This window comes from Oreochromis niloticus, linkage group LG3 (assembly GCF_001858045.2).
Source record: "Oreochromis niloticus isolate F11D_XX linkage group LG3, O_niloticus_UMD_NMBU, whole genome shotgun sequence".
Lineage (NCBI taxonomy): Eukaryota > Metazoa > Chordata > Actinopteri > Cichliformes > Cichlidae > Oreochromis > Oreochromis niloticus.
In genome coordinates this window covers 52820928-52832963 of record NC_031967.2, presented here as the reverse complement: position 1 = coordinate 52832963, position 12036 = coordinate 52820928, and positions in this window count along the sequence as shown.

Genomic DNA, 12036 nt, shown 5'->3' with positions numbered 1-12036 from the left:
CATCTGTCCTCTCTGTCACAAATGTGAACATTGGCATCCTTGAAAGAGTGACCTTTGTCCTTTAGATGCAGGTGGACTGCTGAGTCTTGTCCCGTGGAGGTGGCTCTTCTATGTTGTGCCATGCGCTTGTGAAGTGGCTGTTTGGTCTCTCCGATGTAGAGGTCTGGGCATTCCTCACTACACTGTACAGCATACACCACGTTGTTCAGTCTGTGTTTTGGAGTTTTGTCTTTCGGGTGAACCAGTTTTTGTCTGAGTGTGTTGCTGGGTCTGAAGTACACCGGGATGTCGTGCTTGGAGAAAACTCTCCTGAGTTTCTCTGATACACCTGCTACATAGGGGATGACAATGTTGTTGCGTCTGTCTTTCTTGTCCTCCCTCGCTGGTGTCTGATCTTCTTTTGTGTGCCTGACAGGTTTGTAGCTTAACCCGATTCGCTGGAACGTTGAAGACAATGTAATTACACAGCAAAGCAAGACACGAGTAGGCAACATCCTTTATGTTTTACATGCACGGGAGAGAACTGGACAGGCGCCGTTCCTTCGCTTGACCCCAGTTGCTCTCGTCCGCTCTCCCGTAACACTGCTCTTTTATTGTGGTTACATGAATATGCATAGGTTCATTAACATATGACATCTTACATAGGTATACATGTGAACAAAGAATACCTTGTGTGTGTGTCTATGTGTGTATATGTGTGGGGTCAAGATGTGACCCCTTGAAGACTCCCCAAAGCTGGTGCCAGGAGTGTAGCGGTCCATCTAAACAAAAGGGTCTTATGCTTAACCAGATACAGAGAAGGTGTCCTCCTATACCATAAAACAACAAGACAAGGCACGGCCTCTCCCATGCTCCCAGAGTGCTCTTGAATGCACACAACGTGTCTCTGCAGACTACTAAGGATCAAACCTCCTATCACTACACAATCGATTATATACTTCTAAGCATATGGCATAAATATTCCCAAGCATAAATGACAATCAACATTACAAAAACCTAACATTCCCCCCTTTTTGGCAGTTATGCTAGAAAAGTCCCCAGTTATGATCACCTCATGTCTGACAGTGTCAATGCAAACATTTTTATACTCAGCATCTGTAAACGTACACAGTCTGACAAATATATTAGCAGTTATCCAAGTTCTCATTGATCTCATTCAATGGTAAACTGCATCCTACAAGTGAACAAATGAATTGTTAATGGTCATAAGAGAAATTAACATTTTCAAAAACACTCCAGCTTGGTGGTGCTCCTCTGCAAGACATGTAAATCACATGTCCCTCTGCAGAGTGGTTTAAGTTCTGCAGGGCGTCATAAATGTCTCTTCCAGTTGTTTCCATCACTGTTCATAGGACCAGAGTCCAAATGTATGTAGAATAGACATTCAAACATACCAGCTGAGTTTATTGTTTGTCAACATGGGTCTCAGCTATCTTGAAAGCTGCAGACCTCTTCAGCACTCTAGTTTTATGGCCTCTGTCCTGTGGGGGATATTTATGACTCCTCCATTGTCCATCCTCTGCAGGAAAACCCTCTGTGAAAAGGATGCTGCATCCAGTTATCTTACTGCTTTTATGATCCCAGCAGTCTTGAGAGTGTCATCGTATGCACAGTACAGTGACACAGCATTAGGTGATGTTCATAGGAAACTGCTGTCATCACCACCATAGCTTCTGGTTCGTGTGCTTTTCACAGAATCATGATGCCATCCTTGGACTCCCCCTGCTCTGTCACTTTTGGAGCTTGGCACGCTCCCCTCATCCTTCAGGTGCCCGTCTGTTGTCCACAATCTCCTCTGTTGGCCTCTGGAAAGCTCCCTTGGCACAGCTCTCATTCCAACGCAGCTTTGTGGTCCTTGCTGTGGCTGTGGAATCTGATCTCATGATGGGCCCCAACCAGCTCGACCTTTGACCTCAACCACTCCCTGGACTGTCAGCTATGCCTGGAATGGTTTTTGCTTCTCACTGGGCCTCAGAAGATTTCTCAGGAGATTCCTTTCAGCAATACTCTGACTGCTGCACCTGTATTTCCTTGCTAGGAGGAAAAACTTCTATCTGGAAAGCATGTCAATCATCATCAAACCACATTCTTTAGTTCAGTGAGCTTCATTTATGGACCATCAAAGCCTCATCTGAACATGGATGCACCACTTTGCATAGGTTTAATACCCGTAAATGAACTGTTAATCACACAAATCACCGCAACAAACATAAAAACATAGTTTAGAGAACATAGAAAACATAATTTCATGAATTCTGGACCCCTCCTCTTGACGCATGGACACTCCCATGAGTCAACTCATCAAACCTAGATTCCAGTCTTAAAGAAAAAGGTCAGCTAGATCATGTCCCAGGCACCCTCAGGGCTTCACCTCCTCTGGAGTAGCTCTGTAACCCTACAATAAAAGATGTTAGTGTGTTTTGCACAGTAAATGTGCTCAACACCTGGCTCCACCTGGAGCCATCATACACACCATCATGGCCTGGAAAACAAGATCTGGAAGTGAAATCAAACTTCACACTTATAAACAATTGTATCATAAGAGTAATAAAGCACTCAGCATCAGCAGGACAAGTACCACGTGCAGGTTTTCTCAAACCAGTAAACTACAATTATTGCCATAATTTGCCTCAGACATGGATCATCCCATGTACTCAGTTAACATTAGTGTAATCGGTGACTTCCCTTAAGCAAAGTCACTCCATGTATTTAACACTAGGAGCTCAGTAGTGGCCAGCTAATGAGCCCCATATTAAACTATTCCACAAACACTGCATCTCTTAGTTGCTTTCTCATGCTACTTGTCTGTCTCTGCTGAATCCTCTACATGCACTCTTAGAAAAACAAACATTAGCAACACACATGGACAATCCTGGAGGTCAGGCACAAGTTGACAGGGTCCAGAGGTGCTATAAAAAGACCATAAAGTTAGCCATCCATAGCTGCAGAAAGGAGTGACACTAGTTTCAACACAGGAAATGTCTCACATGTTATTCACATCATCAAAGTAACCTTCACATTTCCCCAACAACACAGTGTAACAGCATCACCAACTCATAACCTGTAAACACAGTTTTCTTCACTCATAAACCCAGAAATCCTGTATTAGAAAACATCAACCAGCCATCCTGGTATAAATCACATGATCAAATCACATGAAGAACTGTAATGCTGTAGAAAAGAAAATGCTGCACAGGTGCATACACACTTTGTCACAGTTACCTCTGTGAGCAACACAATAACACCCCTGGTAGATGCACAGACACAGAAAGTGGCATTTAAAAGGTTAAATCATCACGCAACCTCAAATGTTGCTGTCATCTTTCTGCTCCTGTAAAAAGAAACACACATAGATTCATCTGCACCTTTGTCAGGTGGGGGTTAACTTCGCATAGTGATGTCAGTCAGTCTGTCAGCTTCTGTCCGCTTTTACCAGTCAGTCAGTTTTATTTTCTCTCACTCATTCATTCATACATTCATTCATTCTTTCTTTGCTGACAGTGGAAATTATCGTCGCATTTTCATTTCCACTCTCAGCAAAATGACGTCATTTCAAAAAGAAAAAGAAGAATTTTTGATCGGATTACCTCGCTTAATCCTTTTTGGGCAGGGACCTATTTTCTAATTGTCCCAAATAATTGACTTTCTCCAGAGCCCATTTTAATGTGGAGAAGCTCACTTGCAACAATTTTCTCGACAACGTGTCGTATAGCGCTTCAGTTCTAATCGTGCAGATCTGCTTCAAACGAGATCATCAAACAAAACTTTCAGTGCACTGTGAAAGTATCAAAATAAAAAGGCCTCGTTAAGTCATGACACACGCTCCTCATCTCAGGAGGGTAAATCATACCATTCGCATGATTTATCAAACCATCATACTAATTGGCAGGCTCAACTTCACAACAAAAGAAAAATCATCAGCTAGATAAACTCCAACCCAACCATCAGCCACACAACACACAACATAAGCCTCATGTCTCATTAGCTATGAATTTAATCCCTATGTCTGTGTTTTTCACTCATTTAGGCCACAGACCCATCTTATTCATCTTTTCTCTTTCCCTGTCATCATAAAACATGTGACATGTTGTCATGCATTTCACAAAAGAAGTTTGTTCTCATGTATTCAGAGTTGTGTATCTGGGTGCAGGATTCACTCGCACATCACAAAACTCAGTGTTTTAGAGTCTCCACTCTAACAAACTCCAACACATCCCATTCATTTGTGCTAGCATTCAATCACCTGTCATTAATCTAAGAACGATCCACTAACTTGGATAACAACTCATAACCCACTAAGATGACAGGACAACAGAAATGCATGTTCAAAATATTATCACAAAAATAGAATTTCCCCCATACAGTAAATTACTTGTGCTGCATCAGTCAGGCAGAAAGCATCTCCCAATTTACTATATTAACAACTAAATTTATTGTCTGATCACTGGTTGGTCAAACCAGAATCTTTTTTCCCACAAAAATTAAACTGTTGTCCTGTAACCTAGAGAGTCAATTGTCAGCATTGGATAAATTCAACATTTGATAACAAGCGTCTGTTAAATTTACACTATTTTAACACTGATGAGAGATAACAAGCTGATTTTCATTGCATGTGTGTTTGTGTTATTAGGCAGGTTTAATCGATGTCTGTGGAGCTGCATCTCCAGCAGGGCATGTTCTTAAAGCTGCCTTTCCTACACACTTCTCTGCTATTAATTGATAATTTTTAACTAATGTGCTGTGAGTCCACTGATCTTTGCATCACACCAGGTGATAAACAGACTCACATGCTCAAGATGGTGTCTAATCTTCATGGGCTCTCTTGTGTTTGTGTTAGTAGGGTTAATGCATGTTCTGCTTGTGTGTGTGATTTTGTATATGTTTCTTTTTTTAGTGTTTCAGACTCTTTCACAATTTTCCAACTTAAGCAGTCAGTTTTCTTTTCCCCAGGTTTGCTAACCCAAATTTTGATTTCCCACATTAAACAACAGCTTCCCTCTGTGTCCTTACTTACTCTCACCCTGTTGTCCTCTCCCACTTCAACAGTCCAACAGCCGGCAGTTCTTCTTCAGCTTTGTCCTGTGTTCCACTGTCTCTTCTTGCCAATTTACTCAGAAAGTGGCAAATGTCAAACAGTCTCCTCAGTTCTCCTCAAACGTTCTTTTAACAAGCACAGTGAAGTTGCAGCTTGTTGGAAACACAGTGTCATTCATCCAGTCAGGATGATGGTTTGCTCTTCTTCTCCGATGCTGTTTGTCCACACTGCTGCTGCTTGTTGGGTCTCTTTGCTCAGGACTTTGCTGCTGTCTCCATGTTATTGCTCTTTGGAACTGCATTCCTTGTCTTCAGGAAGGAGTGAGAGCTCGCTTGTGAGGTTGAGGGACACATGGTGCTGTACATAAGTTAGCCAAAAATTGGCCTGAACATTTCCAATGGTGTTAAACTACAACTTTCTTCCAACTGCTGCATGTGGAAAATTGATTCAGGTCTGCTTTTCACCTGAAAGTGACAAAACTAAGATATTTTCATTATTCTCATCACTGCTTAACCAACACACAGAACTCTCTGTTGTTTGTGAACTCTCCTTTCTTAAAAGCAGAAAATGAGATTGTAGTTGTTCTTGGCTAATAAACACAAACCTTTTTCCTATTATTTTCCATCTACAATGTAAATTCTGTCTCTTTTTTACTCTCTTTTTCTCTTTACACTAGCTGGTGACCTGCAGAATCACCGCTCTCACAATTGGAGACAATTACGTTCACACAGTGCACACACACACAGCGACGTCAGGCACATTCACACTCACTTTTTTCATCTGCGTAAATAAATCATATGGCTGATGATATGTGCCATGGTGATCCATAAGTATGATCACAAGTTTATTTAGTTAGTTTTCAACCCAACAAAACAAATAAACACAAACATGATGCTGATGCTATGAACACTCTACACACATGAGTCAAGATACAGGAAAACTGCTGCGCATCTGAAAGACGAAGCTGAACTCACGGATACGCTACATACTCCAGTTATCATAGTTCTGTTTCTCTCTCTTTGATGAGTTCTCAGCCAGCTCCTGATCTGATAATGTGTAGCTTGCTCATCAGCTCAGAAGAGACAGCAACGCAACCTCACACAGTGGTTGCGTGCTTTGCCCACAGTGGCAAAGACTTACACTTTCATATTCAACTCAGCTTCTCCATCATGTAGTTTTCAGCTGTTTCACACAGGGTTCAGCATATTAGTTGTTTTCATAGGTGTGCTCTATATCTCAACAATGGCTCATATTAGGATGACAGTTTTCAAACAGGTCAAGTGCCTCTATGCACGTCATTAGTTTAAATATTTGCCTATTTTACTTCATCTCATATGTCATGGTACTGAATTTGAGCAACCCTAAGCTTAATGCAGATTACTTTTAACAACTGGTTAAATTAATGGTCTGGAGCACAGGCTGTTGTTGATCAGGGCAATCATCTAAACATTTTGTGTCAGCAAAGGGTGGGGGAAAGCCATTCACCAGAGCATATCTTAACTGCTGCTGATGTGAGCTGGCCTTCTCCACACGCTTTTCAAGGCTGCTGTGTTTTCTGACAACTTCTAACATTTGAATCTCTTCCATGTATAAGCCTGCGATTAACCGCACAGCTCAGGTCCGCATGAAACCCGCGCGACCGTGCTCGCGTGAACCCACGCAGCTAAGGAGCCGTCACTCTTTTTTTTAAATACTTTGCGCTCCCAGGAGCGAAGTCCAGCATAAACGTCTGTCACGCTCGGACGCACTGTTGGTTGCTTAGGAACCCATGATAACAACAACAACCGTGTCCCAAACCACGCCTGCTCCGCAGTCAATAACACAAACACAACAACACAAAATAGGCCTACTGTCCACCACAAATGGACTCCGCGGAACTCGCCCCACTAAGACGGCGAACCAAAAAAGTTCGAACTGCGCAACTCTGTGACTTAATGCTTCTGTACAACAACTTCACTGAGCGGTTTTGTACATCGCCCCACACAGCCGGCGAAGACGTACAGTTATAGAGATGTACTCCAAACTTACTCGGTGTTGCTTAGCGTGTAATATCACCCTCGGATCCGTCATTCGTCGAGGAGAGAAAACGGACAGCTCATCCACCAGCCCGATGACAAATTCTCACGTCTCGCTGACGTCAGGGTTCTCTCCTCGGTGAATGCCGACTCCAGGGATCCGACGTCGAAGGACCAATTAATGATAGGTTTGTAGCTTATCCCGATTCGCTGGAACGTTGAAGACAATGTAATTACACAGCAAAGCAAGACACGAGTAGGCAACGTCCTTTATGTTTTACGTGCACGGGAGAGAACTGGACAGGCGCCGTTCCTTCGCTTGACCCCAGTTGCTCTCGTCCGCTCCCCCGTAACACTGCTCTTTTATTGTGGTTACATGAATATGCATAGGTTCATTAACATATGACATCTTACATAGGTATACATGTGAACAAAGAATACCTTGTGTGTGTGTCTATGTGTGTATATGTGTGGGGTCAAGATGTGACCCCTTGAAGACTCCCCAAAGCTGGTGCCAGGAGTCTAGCGGTCCATCTAAACAAAAGGGTCTTATGCTTAACCAGATACAGAGAAGGTGTCCTCCTATACCATAAAACAACAAGACAAGGCACGGCCTCTCCCATGCTCCCAGAGTGCTCTGGAATGCACACGTGTCTCTGCAGACTACTAAGGATCAAACCTCCTATCACTACACAATCGATTATATACTTCTAAGCATATGGCATAAATATTTCTAAGCATAAATGACAATCAACAATACAAAACCCTAACAGTGCCTCTTTGCTGACTTTATAAACGCCCAGTTAGGATAACCGCATGTTTTGAGTGCTTCCTTTACATGTGTGTGTTCCTTCTTTTTCCCTTCAGGCTTAGAGGGAACATGTTCTGCCCGGTGGTGTAGGGTCCTGATTACCCCAAGTTTGTGTTCCAGAGGGTGATGGGAGTCAAAGAGGAGGTACTGGTCCGTGTGTGTGGGCTTCCGGTAAACTTCAATGTTGAGGTTGCCATTCTCTTCAATGTGCACAGCGCAGTCCAGGAAAGGCAAAAAGTTATCCTTTGTGTCTTCCCTGGTGAACTTGATGTTTTTATTCACAGTGTTAATGTGCGCAGTGAAGGATTCCACTTCTTGTGTCTTGATTTTGACCTAGGTGTCGTCTACATATCTGTACCAGTGGCTGGGTACTCTTCCTTTGAAAGAGCCAAGAGCCTTCCTTTCCACTTCCTCCATGTAAAGGTTGGCTACAATAGGTGACACGGGGGAGCCCATGGCACAGCCATGTTTTCGTCTGTAGAAGCCTTTGTTGTATTTGAAGTATGTAGTGGTAAGGCAGAGGTCTAACAGTGTGCAGATCTGATCGGGTGTGAAGTTGGTCCTGTCTTCCAAGGAGCTGTCTTCTTGTAGTCGTTTTCTGACAGTCTCCACTGCTGTCTCCACCGTGGTGGGTATGCAAGTGAAGAGAGAGACTACATCAAAGGACACCATGGTTTCATCTGGATCCAGGGCAAGTTTCTGGACCTTGTCGGTGAAGTCGGTGGAGTTCTCGATGTGGTGTGGGGCGTTCCCCACAAGAGGTGCTAAGATGGTAGCAAGGTGTTTCAAGATGTTGTAAGTGGCTGAGTTTATGCTACTGACTATAGGTCTGAGTGGGACCCCTTCATTGTGGATTTTAGGAAGTCCATAAATGATATGTAAGATGGTCAGTGATTTTGTCCTTTTCAAGGTCTTGAAGGCAAGCTATAACTTTCTTTTTGTAGCTGCTTGTGGGGTCTCACTTTAAAGCTTCGTAGGTGTTGTTGTCACTGAGGAGAGTAGTGATCTTTGTGTGGTAATCAGTTGTGTTTAGGACCACGGTGCACCTTCCCTTATCAGCTGGTAATATAGTGATGTTGTGGTCTTTGCTCAGGGAAGCAAGTTATTAGTTATTTAAGTTATTAGGCTTAGCAACACACCTATTAACGTTCGTTTGAAACGGTTATCAACATTAACAGACTGAACTGGACTTAATAACAGGAGTGCATATAATTTTAGTCAATTATTCTGGTGAGTATCAGCTGCGCTGGGTATGTAAATCGGGCCATCCAGCTGCGGTGCTGATCGTACGCCACTCGTGCCAAAAATCCATACAAATGTCAGTTGATCAAGGAGCAGATCTGCATCAGATGAGATCAGCTGACTTTGCGTGTGCGTGCGCTGTGCACAGCGGTGTCTGTGAAGGTTCTCAGTCATCCAGGTCATCGTAGTCAAAGAAAAGCATCTGGACTTCTTTAACTTGCTTGAAGACGTTTCACCTCTCATCCGAGAAGCTTCTTCAGTTCTAAGGTCAAATGGCCGAGAGTCCCAGATTTAAACCCAGTGGGAGTATCCCCCCAAAGAGGGACAAAAGGACCCCCTGATGATCCTCTAATCACCTGAGCCACAGTGGTGTGTACTCTGTGTGTTAACAAGAAAAACGCATATAAGAAAGCAGTGCGCAAAAGCAGGGTAGTGACAGAATTGATGCGCATTATTGATATTTGAAGCATGTGTACCTGCACATGCATGCTTATTAACACACGGGTACTGTGGAATATATTTTTTACTCACCTAAAGTGCTCGTGCTCTCGTCCACTCCCCGCAAAACAGCAGCTGTTCGGCGTCTGTGGCATCGGTGCTCTCATCGCATGCGATGGAGTAAAAGCTTTATCAGACAGGTGCAGTTAAATGTTGGCTGACAAGTCTTCAATGCGTCGCACAACTGTATTTCTGGACATGCTGACATTGTTGAAGTCCTGCAGTTTTTCCGGGCACATTATGTCGGTGACTTTAACGAGGTCGTGTTTTATGAGGTCTCCATCTGAAGAAGGCTTGCAATGTCTTGCGATGAGTTGGGCGACCTCATAGCTGCTATTGTAGCCTTTTCTTGGACCTTTCGAGCACGAAAACAATACTGTTGCTGACCCTGCAGGATAGCTACCCTTTGCTTTAATTTCTGCACCAGTGTAGGATGCATAGGCCTGATGTTTGGTTTCATAATGACGTCGTACATTATACTCTTTCATAACTGCCACAGTTTCAGTGCAGATCAAACAGACACACTTCCCCTTGAATTCTTTGAAGAAATATTCACTCTCCCACCGTGTCTGAAATTTTCTGCACTCACTTTCTACCTTTCGCTTCTTTGGTTCTGCCATGTTTAGTAACTTGGGGTAAATTTCTTCTGTAATTCTCCTTTTTGGTGGAGCAACTGCCTTGATCAACAGTAGCTCCCCCTGGTGTTAAAACTAAGAAGTGCAATACACTCAAGCAAAAGTTGAAGTGAGGGCCATTTTCTATTCTATTTATAAAATTACTTGCGGGCCAATTAAAAATGGACCGCGGACCAACTGTTTGGACACCCCTGCAATACAGGAATTATATAGAGTGTGGGGGAGATTACCCTCTTCATGACCAAGGATGTTGTTAAAAAACAGTTGTGATCAGGAAGTCACGCACACACAGACACACAGACACACACACACACACACACACACACACACACACACTCTCTCTCTCACACACTCACTCACCTGCACATGCACACACATACACACACTGTGCCTTATCTTTTGTAACCATGGGGTTTTTTTACGAGGGGAGGTGCTTGTGTAAACTATTGTGTGTATTGTAACTGTTTTTTCAATAAAAGGCAGTGAACGGAGGCCTGAGTCGGGGTCATTTTGTGGTAGGATTTGAAGTGCGTTCCTGAGATACCGACGGGCCTCCCTTGCGCAAGTGAAATCGATTGATCGCTGTTGTCTTGCTTTCTTTCCTTCACGGGAATAAGTCTCTGAGTCAGCGGGATCTGAGTTTAGACCCGACATTTATGGGTCTGAGTTTAGACCCGACGCCAATTTTGGTATGTTATGTCATTTTTTAAATAAATCTACTGGGCACTGTAATGATATTAACAACATATAATTAGTGCATAAACATACATACCTAAAGGCTTTGACTTTGGCATCCAAAGCTCCAATAGTGACTATAATAAAATGTGATGTATTGCTGCTCTGTGATATACTTTTTAAACTATTTGTTTGTTTATCAAAGCTGTTGGAAGGATATATTAAGTCTTTGAATTTACATTTACATTTCATTATATGTGAAAATGTACTTTTCTTTGTTTCCGTTCTAAGGATGATCTTACTAACTGTAGTAGTGAAGACAGCTGTAAAGAAAACCCTATTTCAGTAAGGCAGCTGCACTCATCTGCTTCACTGAGTTTCACCATTTCAACAGCTTCCTCCCCCCAAAAAATGTGCTCCCAAATTTCCCCCCTCTTGCCTCATACAGTAAAAGGTCTTGAATTTTGAGGCCCAATCATATCCCTCCAGTATAGGACTTTGCTGCTGTCTGAACCTGAGGTTTCATCATGTGCTCCGACTGTAGGTGCACCTTCAAAAACAGTTATTCTGAATATTCTCAGTCAGTGTTTTTCTCTGTGCTATCAGCAAACATCTTGCAAAATTCACAACATGAAATAATGAGACATAATTTAAATTTATTTTCTTTTGTCATACACAGAAACGATTAAAGGCGAAAGAAACTTGTGAATAAAAAGGATGAATCATTCAGTCAGCCTACCTCCAGTGTTTGCATATTACATATTCCAGCTGTGACCACGCCTCTTTTATGAACGATCCTCCTGTGCATAGCTCCACATGCAGCCTTCTCAGTTCTCTAGATGTATTTTTGGGAGCTGAGACACACCTTAGTGGACCACAGAGACAGAGTTTTGAGTCATAGGCAGGAGAATAGAGGAGGAGTTATAGTCTAAACATGTTTGCGCGTGGCTCTTGTGGTCCTCCATACCAACCTAGTATCACGGCAAAAAGTATAATAGACACACTGGTCCACTGCGACCATTTAACGGTTTGCCTCTCCATAAAGTGAAATGGACACATATGCAGAAGTTGCAGTGCTAGCAGGGGTAGAATATATTTAAAGCAAAGAACTCAGTAGTGAGCAAA